General features: G+C 36.7%; 1 protein-coding gene across 6 annotated transcripts in view; it reads right to left on the bottom strand.

Annotated features, from left to right (window-relative positions):
• Window positions 1-1,696: 1,696 nt before the first annotated feature.
• The window catches only part of nexmifb (neurite extension and migration factor b), a 169,997-nt gene continuing 153,660 nt past the window's right edge, over window positions 1,697-18,033 (bottom strand). For all 6 annotated transcript variants that reach the window (XM_069193435.1, XM_015351071.2, XM_069193434.1 and 3 more), the window contains one exon: window positions 1,697-2,590. The gene's annotated coding sequence lies outside the window, so the exon portion shown is untranslated. The remainder of the gene's footprint in view (window positions 2,591-18,033) is intronic.

The raw sequence follows: 18,033 nt of genomic DNA, 5'->3' as shown, positions 1-18,033 counted from the left end.
TCGAGAGAATACAAATATGTTGATCAGCTTTTCAGCCACAGTTAATGATAGCATAGGGCGTAGTCTTGCGATATTTCTAAGGTGAAAAAAAGATGTTTTGACAGTATGCTGTACATGTGGGTCGAATGTTAAGCCAGAAACGAATATAACCCCAAGGTTTTTCAATTTTGATTGGAGCTCAAGTACAGAGCCATCTACAGACAGGGTTACAGGACTGGCTTTACGAAGTTGATGGGGGGTACCAATAAGCATGACTTCAGTCTTGTCACAGTTAAGATGAAGGAAGTTTTGAGTCATCCAAATTTTTATGTCAGAGATGCAATTAGATAGAATAGAGACAGCCACATCAGTGTCGGGTTTGGTATGGATGTATATTTGAGTATCGTCAGCGTAAAAATGAAAGCTGAGGCCATGTGATCTTAAAAGCTGACCAAGTGGGAACATGTAAATGCTGAAGAGCAAGGGGCTCTATCCCAAAACATTATGGTAGGTTAATTAGCTTTTGGGAAAATTAGCCCTGGTGTAACTGTGTGTGTTTTTGTGTCTGTCTGCCCTGCAATAGGCTGGCATCCTGTGTAGAGTGTATCCTGCCTCGAACCCTTTGCTTGCTGAGATAGGCTCTTGCTCCCCTGCACCCCTGAATTGGAAGAAGCAGTTATTAAATGGATGGATGGATAAAAATAATATAAGAAATCTCCGTGTCTTGATTCAGCTTCTTTAAGGAGGGGAAGTGAGAGTGTTACAATTAGTCCACTGCAATAAATCCTCAAAGGCACTGCATATCAACCCAGCAGTGTTCTTCTGAATGCACACTGAACCCAGAAGTGCAGCAGTACAGCAAGCAAGACTTCAGGATTCCACAGGTCCAGGTACAAAAGGCCACAACCTGTGCTTGCCACACCTAATTATATTGGGAGGTAAAATTTATATCATAATTAGATATTTATTACACCTCCTTTGCCGACCTGGAAATGTAGTTTCCTCCTGGAAGCAGGGTAGAGGAAAGGCCAGCACTATAGGGCTATAGTGGGTAGGAACGTTTAAAAAAAACTTGGACCAATATACACTCCTTCTATGACACAATTGCGTACACAATGTACTATTCAGAATAATTAGGAACCTTATAAACCAAATTAAAATCAAAAGCAGCATAATTAGAAACAGCTGGTGAACAGATATGACATCAATTGTGTCAATGTCAGAAATGTATAAAACTTCTAAGGCACAAGAGATGCAAATATTGAAATAAATAAGAAAAATGAAGGAAATGAAAGCATATGAAAACCGACCACAAAGTTATAGATAACCATAGTAGGCGTATGAATTGGCCTGAACTTGTTAGTAGGACATGGAGACTAAAATATTAAGACAGAAAAACAACTGGGAGATTGAAGAAAACAAAACTAACTTAAGATAAAAATGAAAAGCTTTAAATAACACCATATCAAACACTTAAAGAATATATGCTGAATCATTAAATTGATTGCTGATTGCAAAAAGCAAAAGGGCAATGAAAAATAATTCTACACTATCCTTACTAAGTAGAAACAATTGTTGCTAAACTTACAGCATAAAAAAATAAACTCCATAAAACTGTAAAATACTTTTGATTCCCAAAATGTGAGCAGAGTGTAACATTTCAATTTATTTGACCCTTCAAAACAAATCACAATAAAATCTTACACCATTCTGAAGGCAGCGTTCAAAAGCTCATTTTTATTTTTATATTTATTCCATAAACATTATTACAAAACTCAGCAAGTTACCAATATTACATTATCACCATACAGGCTTGATCACAAATATTTAAAACCTTTGCAACGATTACAACAAAAACAAAATAATACTAGAATAATTTACATGAAAATCTATAAAACAGCAAAGAGTTCACAAATTTGTTTTTTTTTCCATTCTTTTTCTTTTTTTTATTACACGATAGCACTACACTCTCACAAGATCGGTCTTATTACAAAACTTCCAACAAAAATTGTATTGATTTTTTTTTTGTCGTTTGTATTTTGGTTTTTAAAACCAGAAACTTGTCATTATACATCCTTTTACTGGCCCTTTGAGGCTCAAAAAAGGGTTCCCACACGCACACTCACAAATACTTCACAGCACTTTCTAAGAAAAATATACACTTACAAAATATGTTACAAATTGGCACACTGAAAAATATACAAGATTTTGTAAGATGTCAAGAGTTCATTAGGAATCCCTCTGGAAACAACTCTAGACAATATTTATAAAGCTCAATTTTTTTAACGAAAAAGGCAAAAGTAATCCCAATTAATGTCAAAACCATGGTGTAAGTACATCAAACATAACATGACATTATATTGTACATTCTTAAAAAGGGCACAGAGAGTATTGTTTTTGATGTGTTTTGTTTTTGTCTCTGGGAAAAGTGCTTTTCTCTAGCACCATTAAGAAGCAGCAGCCCAACAGTGGTACATGTTACAAAAGTTCGCCTTGGAAAAGTACATTCAGTTTACAGGAGGAGTCAGAAGAAAAGCAGCCCATGGTCAGCAGTGCAGACAGGTCCCTGCCGCATCAGCTGTTGGATTTTCCCGGTCTCAGTTTAAGCCAGCTGGAATGGTAAATAAGGAGAAACATTAAACCTTTCATGATGTACCACATAAAACTTGCTCATCATGAAGCAGATGCGTTATATGCTCTCCTTGTGTTCACAAGGATTTCCTCCCACAGCCCAAAAAAGGCTCTGGTGCGAGTGTGTGCTCAGCGATGGACTGTACCATACCAACCACACTGGGTGAAGATCTCAAGGCCATCTTAAGACATGCTGGAGAGACTCTAGCTTTTGAGTGTCTAGAATGTCTTGTGGATGAAAACAGATGTGGTTTTCCCTATTTGATATGCTTTTGCCACAGTCCTGACCAAGACAAGTGGACTGAAGATGGATGGATACTGTAGATGGATGGAAGACAAAATGAAGGCAAATTTGTCTTGAAAAAATGTACACCTGAAGAAGACTCCACGGCCGAAACGTTGTGTTCTCTTTCTTCTTTTTTTCAGCATGGAATAAACCTATTACTTGTTCCTTTGCAGCCTACGCATGCTGACGCAGCTACCCACCTGAAATGTACAACTATACCAGCAACTAGGGGTCAAGAGAACCACCTGGAGTGCCACTATGAAATAAGTACACAGGTTCGTATGAAAGGACTGTGAAAGGAAAAAATCTCAAAGATATTTCAAGTAGGACTGTAATTTCTACCAACAAAGCTAGATATAGTATCTGTTTAATGTATAATGATAAAGATCTGTAATTGAATCTCTGCTTTCTGGTGTCCAAATAGTTACTAAAACGCAGACCATAGTGCTAGAATACAGACGAATACTAAGAAAAATATTCACTGTCTTGGTAGAATGCCCTAGTCCTGGAAGGCTATAGTGAATCTCTAAACATCACCACCTCTTTAACACCTGAGAACAATGCTGAATCTGTTCAGTTTAACACGAAATTGCTTATAATTCATTATACAAAGAGCTCAGTGGGAATGATAAACAGAAGACCGTGTGACCCTAGAGGGCCAGTGATGGTATTTGACATCCTGCAATTCCCAGGAACACCGATGTCTGCAGTTAAATTTTAGTGCTTTAATTCATTGTAAATCAGTTCTTAATCAGGATGGAGTGCATAATTGCAGTCATACAGAGGCAGCAGGTAGCGAGTGTCCAATACATTTACTATTATTTAAAAGGTTGGATTTATAACTTGTACAACTGTTTTGCACAAAGGACTTATTTGTTCAATTTCTGAGAATGAGAGAATAAGTCAGACTGTCTGCTAGTGTACTAGGGTGCATTCCCTTGTATTACCAAGGTCTCAGGTTTAGACCACAATATTTTATTTATGGTAATGATTTTGACATCTGAGAGATTCAGAGATGTTATGTCTTTTCATATTTTGCATGAATAAATGGCAAATAAATGGTTTTCAATGTATATGCATTTTTTTAGTACACTTAATGTACCCATTTAACCACTTAAACAGGTAGTGGTTTTCAGATTTCAGCCAATTACTTACACAGTTACCACAGATCAAAACTGAAGAATCTTTACATTTTTGAAACAATTTTGACGATACCCAGATACAAACCATTTTATTAGATACCTATGATGGCCACTCTTGCATCAGGGGTGTTCTGAAATAATAGATATTACAGGTTTTGAACCTATTTGAGAATTGCAGTAGTATGACTCCAAATATAAAGCCCAACATTTTATAGAATTCAGACATTATGCTCACAAAACCAAAATCTCATACTGTATTTAATTTCATTTAGCTACGTTATAAGATTAGAAATGAAGCAGAGGGATAATGCCAAGGAAATTGTACAGTGCCTTTCAAATGTTTCAGACACTTGCAGTTTTCACATTTTGTTCCTTTTAAAGCTAGTAGCACTAGATGCTTCGAAGTGGCAATTAATATTTGTTATATATACAACCTAGACCACACATTCAAAGTAAAAAAAAGAAAACGATAATTAATATGAAAGAAAAATGGAAAGGTCATGATTATATAAGTATTCAAACACATTGCTGTGGCAAATCTACATTAATTTAAGAGCACAGAATTGCCTTAACAAACCACACAATTAGTAGAATGGCCTCAAGGGCAATAATACTGTAGGTGCTCATATTTTTTCACAATATATACACTGGTCTCTGCAAGGTTCCTTAGTCAGGTAATGGATTTCAAGCAAGAATTCAACCTTGCTCATAAAGAAGAAGGACCTTTAAAAACAAATCAGAGATTAGGCTGCAGAAAAACACAGATCAGGAGAAAGGTCTAAAAAAAAAACAGAATATCTTTTTGAACACTATGAATGTAATCATTAAGACGTGGAATGAGTATCATACCACTCAGAAACTGCCAAGATCTGTCCGTCACTCCTAACTGAACAGCTGGGCAAGGAAGAAACTGGTTATGGATTAATGGCAATAATGGGCCAATGGTGACTACAGAATACAGAGTTAAATGGCTGAAATGGGAGAAAATGTCCATGAGTCAGCAATATTCAAATCACTGCATAAAGCTGGCCTGTAAAAAAAACCCTCTCAAATTCCACAGGGTTTGCAATAAACATTGAAGTGATACTGCAAATAAGTGAAAAATGACTGTGTGGTCAGGCAAGACAAACTTTCAAGGGCTGAAGTGGGAGAAAATGTGTATGATTCAAAGCAGGCCTGCATAGCAGAGTGGCAGGAAGGAAGCCATTACTGAAAAAATACATCTTAAATACTGGATGAAGTTTGGAAAAGGTTATTTAAGTGACACTACAGATGTGGCAAAATTGCAGCATTTTGCTTTAACTGCAAAGTGTTACCTCTGCTGCAAACCCAACACAGTACTGTACATCACTCAGTCAACACCATCCTTACTGTCAAGCATGGAGGTGGCTTGGTTATGTTTCTCATCAGCAGGGACAGGGAAGCTCGTCAACATTGACGTCAACATAGACGAGTACACTCATCCCTCATTAAATAAGCACTTTACTTACGAGTACTCTTTAAAACGAGCGATACATGTACATAACCATCTATGAATTGGTTTCATTACTCTGCTCTCCGCTCCACTGATAGCTGATGTGTGGTGAGCATTCTGGTGCACTATGGCTGCCATCATGTCGCCCAGGTGGGGCTTCACATTGGTGGTGGTGGAGGGGAGTACCCATTACCTACAAAGCGCTTTGAGTGGAGTGTCCAGAAAAGCACTATATAACTGTAAGCAATTATTATAATTATTATTATTATTATTATTATTATTATTATTATTATTAACTATTCTACAGTATGTTCTACAAAGTTAACTTCCTCCGCTAATATGAGCTCCAAGCGTTTCTTCTAGTTTTATTTTTTGTTCCTCTCAGATGTTGTCGTCTTAACTATCTTAACAGAAACTGTAAGTATATTATACTATTAATGGTGTAGAATAATTAATATCTAATTAATAAAAATAATATTGTTTCACATATAATATACAATTAAATGTTTTATTTTGATGCACTATGTATGCACAATATCAACGTATCCAGACAGTCTGATGCCCTATATTACTTTTACAGTTAGCTTTCTGTCTTTGCACATCATTTATTAACTAAGGTAATATTTTTTGTTTAGTCAGAAATTTTGATTAATTCATGTCTTTTTTATTGTTCATGTTTATTGTTTACTGTTTTATTGTACTGTAGAGATTATGCAAATTTTATATCATTTCTCCACTGGCATGTTGGTAAATTCTACTTGTAACATATTCTAAGCACTTTATGGTGCCAAAGTATTAGAATTGCATCACAAAAATACTAAAACTCAACTTGTTTATGTCCCATTATGAGCACATGGATCGAACCAGAGATATTTATGTGTATTTTAATGAGAATTTAGTGTCATTTTTACAATTAATTGCCTACAGGCAGAAAATTTGGAACCAGTTTTGCTTGTATAGCCATCATAGAGGAAAACCTACTTCAGACCTAAAAGGGACAAAGATTCAACTTTCAGAAGGACAAAGACAAATTTATCCCTTGGAAATCTTCAGTTGGAGATTCAGGGTCTGAATAAGAAATTTCTATAATTATAACAATTTTATCATGTTTAAATAAGAATTAAAATATAATCAGCTTGATAATTTTTAAATATAATTTCTACTATTCTAAATATAAGTAATTTTATTACTATTAAATGGAAAACCAAAGATACTTTGCAAAACTTCTGCAAGGCACACTGTATCTTACAATAGGCCAATTTTCAAAACTTTTTTTAACCCCCCCAAATTTTTTTTTTAACTTTTGGTTGGCCTGTAGTGGCAGAGCGATACAAATGCAAATTGATTTTTAAACTTTAAAAAAAGTTTTTCTTGAAATCACATTTTAATTTTAAAGTGCATGCTTAACATTGGCATATGTCTGCAAGTGTTTAAAATACTGTAAGCTTGAATGCTCTTAGTCAAGCACTGAAGCATGAAAGGTCGGATAATTACTCTACATTAAAGGCCGTAATTATCAAAAAAAAAGTTTAAGGACAGTGCTGGCACAGAAATTGCCACGTTTCAAATGTCGTCTCTTGTGTGAATAGAAGGGTGGACTTTTTCTTTGCTTTATATTGGGCACCTACTAGACAAGAAATATTCTGAAATCCCCTGCCATTTCTGAGGTAGCAAATACTGTATATTGTATCAAAATGAAGAGGAGAGGGAGCATCTTACTATTTTTTTTAATTATGTTTCTTGCAAGACATTTCTGTCTTTAAAAATAATCTCAAGGACTACATGACTTAAAACTACTGCTGAGAGCACTGTTCTGTAAGCGCACCAGGACTCCCTTCAGATTATGCCAATGCAGTTTTCTTATGAACCTTAAAGTTTGTATTGATGAAGAGAAGTAAAATGTGAAATTACTCTTTTCATTTTACAAAAGGTGTTTTCCAATATACGATACAGAAATCATCACAATAAAGCCTGTTTAAGGATATTCTTTTATGGTATTTAAGATTCTGAGGTTCAGTTTTGCTTTACATATAAATATGCAAATCACAGCCTCTCCTATGAAGCACTTCAGACAACCTTGTGGCACTTACTCTAACCTCTTACAGACTGTGGTAGCCAGCTATGATTCCAGCAACAAGATAGTTCTGCTATTCAGAGGTTAAGCACATCCTTCTTTTTCAGGCACCATCTTCAATTATATGCCTGAAAGGACAGAGACTCATTTACATGCTAGGAATGGGCCACCAAAACTCCAACAAGGATGCTGGAAAGTCTGAAGTGCAAGTATTCTAATCCTAAAGCAATTTAATCTAGATTGATAATTTTGAGAGAGCCATGTCTAGAAAGCAGGAGAGCGCCTTAAATTTATATGTAAGCAACTTTGTATGGTTTGTAAGCTCCCTTAGAACATATAATGCCGCATGGCATTAACCAGGATCTAGGCACACTTTTTCCCATTAATGAGCCCATTATGAAGTGCAGATAACCCTGACAAAGGTAACTATTACAAAAATAAACATGACAGATGAATATGACACAAGTATAAGTTTAGGGCTATTTGTGTTTGCAAGCCTGAGATAAGCATGATTCATCAGTAATGGATCTGGGTACTTGTTTACCTCACAAGCCACAAATGCAGACACCACACTTTCCTATGATAACCTGTCAGAACAACTAATATGGCTCTATGTTGCACAGCTCTACTCACGAGTGATTCAGTTCAGAGACTCTCTGTAAACCAATCTGTTTTCTGGTGTTAAAGAGGTCTGCACCACTCTGGGGATCAATCCAGGGTGAGACTAGTCAGTCTTGCCTTCAGCAAGTTGGAGGAAAGGATTGCAACTGTTATGTCATCTTGCAACTGGCCTTCAAACTTACGGAAAATCAGCTCTAGTTTTGTTTCTTAGAAAAGGCAAAGAGCCATTTAAATTATTTAACAATGAATAATTTAATTATTTTCATAATTTCCAAAACGACAGGCCATTATCATTATTAAATTCAGACATTTCTAAGTGGCCATCTTTCTAAATGGAAAATTCAGCAGCCAGAATCCTGACCAGGTCTAGTGCAAATGATCACATTACTCCAATCCTGGAGTCTTTGCACTGGCTTCCGGTCAAATTTTGTGTGGACTTTAAAATCCTCATGCTCACCTATAAGGCTCTGCATGGCTTGGCACTTCAGTACCTGTCTGAACTATTTTTGCCCTACTCCCCACCTCGCAACCTTTGCTCTTCTAATTATGCTCTCCTTACTGTCCCCCAAGCCCGGCCCATCTACATTGTATGGGTGAAAGGGCCTTCTCCTGTTATACCCCCAAGCTCTGGAACTCTCTCCCCAAGGATATCGGAGTCACCTTCTCTAAACTCCTTCAAATCCAGACTCAAAACCCTCTTCTTTAGAAAAGCCTTTACTTAACTGGTTCCATTCTTCACCCCTCTGCTTTTCTTAGTACCACCATCCATGGTCTCTTCTATATATTATAATTGTGTTTTATCTTGTGTATTCTTTTTATTTATTGTTGTTGTCATTCTGTAAAGCACTTTGAAAAGCCACCTTTAAAGGTGCTATATAAAATTAAGTTTATTATTTTTATTATTTTCCTGTTTTTTCTCATATTTCTAGTTCAGCTCCCCCTGTCTTAAACCAATTTGTTTACTTTGGTGCACTCTCTGGATATAAAATAATTTGGTCAAAATACTTCCTTAAATCTTCAGATTGCATTGCTATAAAGAGGATATTGGGTGAACTTCTCTTATACTCGATATACCTTTACAGTTGCAAACCTAAGGTTCTACTTATCTAGATGGTAAGATTTTCTCTAATTTTCAGCAGACTTGTAAAGGGAATATACTTAAGCTTCTAAATTAAATGAAACAGATATGATGCATAATCTTTTTTACTGGCTAGGCTACATGGTAAGATTTTCATTACAAAAATAATTATATTCCCTCACATTCACTTATTTTTTTTCCAAGAACATCATTACCATCCATCCATTAAAAGGAATCTGCTTCTCCAGGTGGGGGCATGGTAATTTAAAGACAATTTTGGAAACATAAGTGCAACTGAGAGCAAGAGACCTGTCTCATCCTGGACAGGATGCCAGTCGATCGCAAGGTCACCGAGGAAGGAACAATTTAGAATAAAAAGTCACACATACCCAGAAAGTATTAAGGCAGAGGGATGAAACTCCCTGTTTTACTCCCGTCAAACTACTTAGAACAAATTTATCCAATTATAGTTAATTCCATTTGAAACATGCAGCCAGTTGTTCAGTTGCAGACCTTACAGCACTCCAAAACCTGAAGTACCAGACTATACCTAATTTTAAAGATTCCTCTTGGGATTTCTCTTGGATATGTTTAGGACATAGCTAGATTCAAGAGCAGGAGGTATGGTGGTGTAGCTGGTAGCATTGCTGCCTCACAGCACTAGGGCTCTGGGTTCAATTTCTGGGGTGCCATCTGTGTGGTGTTTGCTTTTCATTGTTTTTGTAAGGGTTTCTTCCCGGTACTTTCCAGTCACAGTCCAAAGACATACAAGTAAATTCATTAGCTTCAGTGAAATTTGCCCTGGTGTGTCTGTGACTGTGTGTGCCCTGCAATGGACTGGCATACTATCCAGGGTGTATACTGCCTTGTGTCCGTTTCTGGCTGGGATAGGCTCCTGCTCCCCTGCAACCCTGGATAAAGTGGTTAGAAAATGAACAGATAGTATCTTCAGATTCACGGCACTATAATAAGAGCGCTTCTAAGTATTCTTGCTCCTCAACGTCAATTCTCAAATTTCTATTAACTTTCAGACATGTTCTAACTGCATCGAAAAATGTATTTCAGAAGAGTTGACTGAAGAAAGAGATAATTCTGCTTATAGAAAGAGAAATGACTAGATGACATTTTGCTACTACTAAAACTGTGACAAGGTGGTCAGACGTCATTTCTCTTATCCAGTTGTTAATCGGTCTATTTTCATTTGGAAACCAAGTTCATATTGTCCTGTCATCAAAATTAAAAAAAAGATTGTTGGAAAAGTACAGACTAATTGAAAAAAGTAATTATTTTTAGTAGTATTTTAGCATTATCCATTTGAAATAATAACCCAACATAATGTAATATCACAAAAACAAGAGAAGTATAAAAAAATACCTGGTATGTAACATTCCGGTATGTGTGTATATAACATTCAAAGGTATGTGCAACTGTAAGACTTAATGGATACAAGTATGTGTTCTTAAATAGGCAGTGTACATGAATACATGCTCGACTTAGTCAGCTTGTACTACTTAAGTAATATTTGGAGGTGTACTGTATTTAGGATCTAAGAAATGAAATGATCAATAGATTTGGAAACATTCAGAATTTACAGATCACAATGGTTTCCAGTGGTGTGGGAGTTAAGAGAACATAGTCCATAGTTAGAAGCCCTAATAATTATAAAGAATTCATCAAATTTGTACATCAGTATAAAAACTGTTATAGGATATTTTTCAGGATTACTTAATCCCTTTTACACAAAAATATATTATGACCAACTATCACTAAATGACTTGTTAACTTCCAATATTATTTTTTCTTCATTTTACATTTATGTTAAGTAACGGATTCATAAAACACTTAAAAGATTACACATTAGATGGTAACTGAGCAGGCATAACTAGGCTGAGTCCATAAAAATTCACACAGAGTGAATTTGAAAGATTCTTTCTCTAGAGAAACATCTGTGCCATTGTGTCTAAGCATTAAAGCATTTAAGCATTTAAAACAGAAATTTGCTACATAAATACACAATAAAGCTTTGGAAAATGGTTGTGAAAAGCATTTTATTTTATTTCAAAATACTTTTGGAAGATTATCTGGATGTTACCTGAAAGAAAAAAAAATGGAGCAAAAAGAAAATGCTCTGATATGTTGTTACCTTATAAGTTCAATTTTAAAATCACTTCTCTGCACAGAAGAGTGCACCAGCCAATGTGGTATCTATAAGAGTGGTATTTACCTCCTCTTCACGGCTGACAGATAACTCAAGCTTATACTGTAGCTTAGAGTTTACTATTCGGTTATTGTATTTTGTAATCATTGTGAAATTATTTCATAATTACAGAACCAATTCCTATAAATCGATAACATTTTTTCTATTTGCATCTTTTTTTTTGCCTATTCTCTTTGTTGATTAATGTGTAAAATCTACTAGGCATGTGTGAACATCTGAAATTTGAGCTGGAAGAAGGTGGAGATACATGTTACCTATAATTTTCATGTGTACCATTGAGTGACATAGAAAATTAAGGACCCACGTACATAGATCACATAGTTTGATCACTGTTTAAGAATTAATATCTGTACATTGTTTTGTCTCTCGGTTTCAATGAATGTGAATAAACCTTGTGAAGAACAGAAGCCATCATAAACCCTATACAGATAGCTGAAGATTTTGGAGTTAGTTATTATACAGTTCTTAAAATGGTCCATCATCATTAATAAATGAGTATTATAGACCTTTGCAGAAACTGCCAACCACAGCAAGGTCATACAGTTGTCTGCTTTAATTTGCATGATCATTTTCTGCCAACCTCAACTATCAGAATGTTGGAACACATCAGGGATAGTGTTGACTTTATCAGACATACCTGGCATGACTGACAGTCTTGACTGCAGTGTGCAATACTCCACCACACTATATAACAGGCAGCTGCAGAACATAATCTCCCTTGGTATTTTCATGTGTTTGTGGAGAGAGCACTCGGAAATTGCATTTGTAAATATTATACATTTCTTTTAGAAGTAAGCATATATGTATTCAATAATTATTAAAAATAGTGTTATACTTGTGATGTGATGACAGAAACATTGAAATAACATCATTCAGTTCTTCTTTATGTTGAAAGGATCAATCTTAACTCTTTTCTACATTTTCTCCCATACACAATAGTTCTCATTCACTAAACAATGTTGTGTTCTGCACATCGTACATGATCTTAACACAAGTTGAGGACACCTTCAGTATTCATCAACAGTAGCATTTTACGCTAGCATATCATGTGCAACATGGCACGGAGAACAATTACTGTGGTTCCATGTTTGAGTAATTTACATACTATATAATTAATAATGTTCATGTTTGTGAATGCATAACACATTGCCATTACAAAATACCACCCAAGGAGATGTGCAACATGCAAACAGTATTCACCATAGGTACTAAATTTAGTGTAAGCCTCAGCATGTAATAATAGTAAAGACCATTGAAAAAAATACTTTTCTTAAATTCATGATAGATCAGGGGAAAGCTGGAGATGGTACTCTGTCACAGAAGTAGAAGAGGACCATGAAGAAGTGAAGAACAGCAAATCACCAAAAGATCAGCAAATTTCCATTATATATTTTATCCTTCAGGTGCCTCTCTGCGTGTACTGTCTGTTACAGACAGGTAGAGGACAAAAAATGGAAACACCTGGGTAAATGAGGGACCCCAAGTTTATTGAAAGCAAAGGATTCCACACAGGTGTGGATCATGAATTAAGTAAATACCATTCCAGCACTGTAAGAGTAAGAGTGATGCATAAAAATGTTTGTCTATAATAAAGGCTAGAATAGCTACAAGAGGAGATCTCTATGACTTTGAAAGAGTGGGGATTGTTGGGGTGCATTTGGCAGGAGCTTCAGTGACTAAGGCAGTTCAACTGGTTGATGTTTCATGTGCAACAGTGTCTAAGGTGATATAAGCAAGGAACTTCGAGGGAAAGACAAAATCGGCAAAATTCAACAGTTGGCGCATACGCCAGGATTGTGACATCCATGAACTAACATTTGCAACAGTGATGAATTGACTGCAAATCGAAACCTGGGGCAGGAGCAGCAAGTCATCAAAACTGCAGAGAACTTATAGTGCGGGATACCATAGTCGGGTTTGCTCATCACGCCTGGCAATATGCAATGCGGATTTGTGAGTACAGTGGTGCAAAAAACACAGGCAATGTTCTTTCAAGCATTCGAGAGATATGATACGGTCATATGAATCCTTCTTCACCATGTTCTCGACAAATGGATGAGTACATTTGGTTCCAAATTAAAGAACTCTACAGCCCTGAGTGCTTGTTTCTAACAGTGATGGGTTCTGGTAGTTCCATGTTTGGGGTACATTTTCCTGGCATGGCATACTGTAAGTGTACTAATTCTCTTAGAAGGCAAGGTCAATACTAATCTTTATTTAATGGCATGGAGTGATCATCTTTACTCCACGTTACAGCATTTCTTTCCTCCCAGGAGGAGTGTCTTCCAGGATAACAATGTCTCCACTCATACAGCACATGTGGGCCTTCTCCGTTCTCCGAGATATGAACCCAATAGAGTGCTTATAGGATATTCTGGTTTCTGGATTTTCGGCATTACATAAAATTCCATATTGTTTTAAATCTACCAAAAAATGAAAATGTAAATTGTAAATAATGTAAATTTAAAACATAATTGTAAGAAACAATTATGACATGTCTTGAATATTTTTTTAGAGTGTACATGTAGCCTATATTGTAAACCGTTGATGTAAAAAAACATGCACCAGAATGCTGTAGCTTGTTCCCATATAACTAAGTGAAAGCCGTGCAAGATTTTAGCTCGGAGACGTGATGACATCACAGCTTGAGCGAAGGGGCAGATGTCAGATCAGTTGGCAAGAGACAGTGAGAAGGTAAAGTTTTACATCAGGAATTAATAGATATTGATAAATCTGCAATGCTATCGAGATGCTTGATTTTGATAGTTGTACTCATTGTGCTTTAGTCTGCTTTGCATAGTAAAGACGCCAATGGAGACCATGGGTGAACCATAACAGTGACAATCCTGACAGTTCTGTAATTTTAAATTACACTCACATTTTGGTAGACACATTTTTACAAAAAGTAAAATAGAAAATATGATGTCTATTACCAATTATTACTAGTGACTCACTGACATAAGTTCTATGTAATTTGAGCCTAACTATATTATAATTTATAATGTATGCAAAAAATTTCAAAATATAGTATGTAAGAATTTGCAAAAAAAGTAAAAATTAATACACCAGTACAGGTTCCTTTTTTTGCACCAAAGAGAAAGGTAATGCACAGTGTCGAGACCAACCAGATATATTTCATATATTGTGATGTCCCGGGAGGCGTAATCATAGAGGGGTGCTATCTCCACCTTCTGGAATTTTGCGACATGTACAACCATACGAAGATGCCGACCTCCAATTGGAGCATGGCAATGAAACATCTGAGATGGAAACGAGGCTCAGCTGTTACAGGTTATGCCACGTACAAATCCTGTTGGTAGAAGGTAAGGGGGCGTGGTAAATGTCAGTTATGACGGATGACTGGGAAGCGTGGTACAACTCAGAAGCACGGAGCATGAACATATTTTATTCTTCTCCCTAATTCAAACAGAAGCCATGGAATTGGAGGACTTCCACCCAGGAAGGAAGACTGAGGGTGAGAAAGCCGAACACAAGAAAAACTAAACTGAAACTGAAAAGCCCCTAAAAGATGAATAAACTCCTTTAACTAAAAAAAAAAACCTGTGTTGTGGAAATCCTGTCTCGACTGATCCAGTTTCGCTACTTGTCCATACCCCAGGACATCACAATATATAAAATAACACTGTCCCTAGATGTATTGGGAATGAAGTAATAGCAAACTGTTTAGGTTAAGCTAGAGTTACGTCAAACCTTTGCAATGATTATCCTGCTGTACATGTCTAACAGCTTTGTTCAGTGAAACGTTCATATAACATTAGCAAATAAACGTACTCTTGATAAAGATCATAACAAACTGATGAAGCAACTAAAGAAAGAAGTCAGCATATCAGCCAGCAGCAGCAACACCTGGACCACGTGGTAGGCTAATTCTTTGTGTAGCTGAAAAATGTAACTGTTAGTAATTGTTTAATTGACATCTGTCTCTGTCATCTTGAAAAAACAGTACAAGGACAAATTGAAATAGAATGCGATATGATATTAAGGCTTGATGTTAAAACATAAAGAACAAGAACATAATGGGAAATGTCCATATGTTTAAAAAGAAGAAGAATTATTAATTAAATCATTGTAATTGTATCCGTCTGTTGAAGATATTTGCAAAAAACATATTGAGGGACCAGTGCAGCCACAGAATAAATCCAAAAACACCCCAGGGAGGAAAAAAGAGGAACTTCAATCAAGCATGATACCCGACATACATGGCTTGAATACTCACAGTCCAAAAATGCCACATACTGCTTTGCATGCAGACATTTTGCCTTTCCTATATCCCAGCCTCTGTGTTTGCATCATTGTGTGGATACACAAATTGGAAGAAAACTTATGCTTAAAGATGGGGGATTTTGCTTGCATTCCACATTTGAATACCACATAAACGCAATGTTCGCTTTGAGAGAGTATAAGAGCAACACATCAGTGTTAGACCTAACAGATGACAGCCACAGGAAAATGATCTTTGAGAATCATCGGTGCATCAAAGCTGTAGATGAAGTCGTGCTTTTAACTGCAACTCAGAATACAGCTCAGAAAGGTCACAATGAGTCAGAACAGTCAGAACGGAAGACATTTTTTAGAACTTTTGCAACTAGTTGGTAAACCCAGAAAAAAAAATGACCCAGACCCAGACTTTGATAAGTCAATTAGTGCATTTCAAAATTATATTCTGCCATGTTTAGCAGAAACATTGAGAAAAGAGGTTGTAAGTGGGGTTAAAGAGAATGAACACTTTGCTGTGACAGTGGATGAAACAAGAAAAAGGAAGAAATGTCTCATGTTCTTCAAATTACTGTAATGATGGAATACGTGAAGGCTTCCTAAAAATCCAAATGGCAGACCATTTAGATGCTGCAGGATTGACCTGGCTGTTTAGAAGGATATGAGTTGGACTACAAAGAATAAGTTGTTGGTCAAGGATCCAGGATCCTTACACTTATATAACACTTTCCTGGACACTCCACTCAAAGCACTTTCCAGGTAATGGGGACTCCCGTCCACCACCACCAATGTGCAGCATCCAGCTGGATGATGCGACAGAAGCCATTGTGCGCCAGTACGCTCACCACGCACGAGCTATCAGTGAATGATGAAGCCAATTCACAAATGCAGATTCTTAGGAGGCCATGATTGGTAAAGTTCAATGGGAAATTTGGCCAGGACGCTGGGGTAACACCCCTACTTTTCTCGAGAAACTCCCTGGGATTATTATTAATGACCACAGAGAGTCAGGAACTCGGTTTTACATCTCATCCGAAGGACAGTGCCTTTTTACAGTATAGTGTCCCCCTCACTATGGCTGCTGGCAAGGGTATGATGGAACATCCTTTTGGAGTAGAAAACATTCTGGTTTGGAAATGAGAGTCAAAGCAGTAGCCAAACCTGCAATTAAAGTCAATTGTAATGGATATTGTCTAAAGCTGGGTACTTGTTGAGTTTGTGAAATCTGTGCCATAGGTTGCATGTTTGTTCTCCTTACTGGAGAAACTGAATGTCTGGCTGTTATGTTCAACATAAGTGGCTTGAAGTGCAACATGAAATGTTTGGAGGCATGCCAAGGCAGTTCCAAAGGCTAAGTACACAAGGTAGGGCCTGCGGGTATTTAGCCTGCAGAAACCTTAAGGTTGTCAGCTGTCATTAGGGTGCAGGAGACAATTTGTGATGAAAACAGTTCTGATAGAGCTGTAGAAGCTAGGGTTTTACTTTTTCAAATTGACCTGAGATTTACAGGGCTTCTTGCATTATTCAAGAAAGTTCATTCAGAAATACTCCAGTCACGAAATATGAACCTTACCAAATCAATTGAGCTTTTTGAAGCTCTTCAGCATTTTTTTGTGAAAACTGTATTGAATCAGCATTTGATAAGTTTTGGAATGAGATCATTTATAGTGCAGAACAGTGCAATGTCAGTACAACTGAAAGTTTTCAGAGGAGATCAAAAAAGACAAGCTGTAAATTACAAGATAGTGTCATCACATGCATGTAGGAATACACTGTGCTGTACTTAATATCATGTTTGGTGAGATGCAGGGGTGTCTCTCTAAATAAAATTGTAACATAATGAAATGAATACAGGCACTGACCAGCAGCTTTGTAGAAGAGGGAGCTCTGCTGTCATTGGCCAGCACTTATGAGTCTGATGTGGAGGAACTGGAACATGAGTTGCAACAAAGTAAGAGATTTATGGGAAGAAAGACGGCTGGAGGAATGGAAAAGCCCTCCCCTTCAGTTCACTTCACAAGATTTTTAGAGCCGTTCATAGAAGTGTTTCATCAGCTCTTTCACTTTTGCAGAATTGCCAGTGAGTAGTGCTACTTGAGAGCACAGCTCTTCAACTGGTGAAGAAGCATCTACGCACAATTATGGCAGATGACAGGTAGGGCAGTCTCTCAGTACTCAGCATTAAATCAGAGCAAATGAAAGCACATGATTTGGATAAGTTTGTGAGAAACCTTGTCAGCCAGGACAACAATCACTACATCCAGTTGTTTTAAACTTGTTAAAAACACTGTGCA

The sequence above is a fragment of the Lepisosteus oculatus genome, chromosome 8 (assembly GCF_040954835.1).
Source record: "Lepisosteus oculatus isolate fLepOcu1 chromosome 8, fLepOcu1.hap2, whole genome shotgun sequence".
Lineage (NCBI taxonomy): Eukaryota > Metazoa > Chordata > Actinopteri > Semionotiformes > Lepisosteidae > Lepisosteus > Lepisosteus oculatus.
This window is presented reverse-complemented; position numbering and strand designations above follow the sequence as displayed.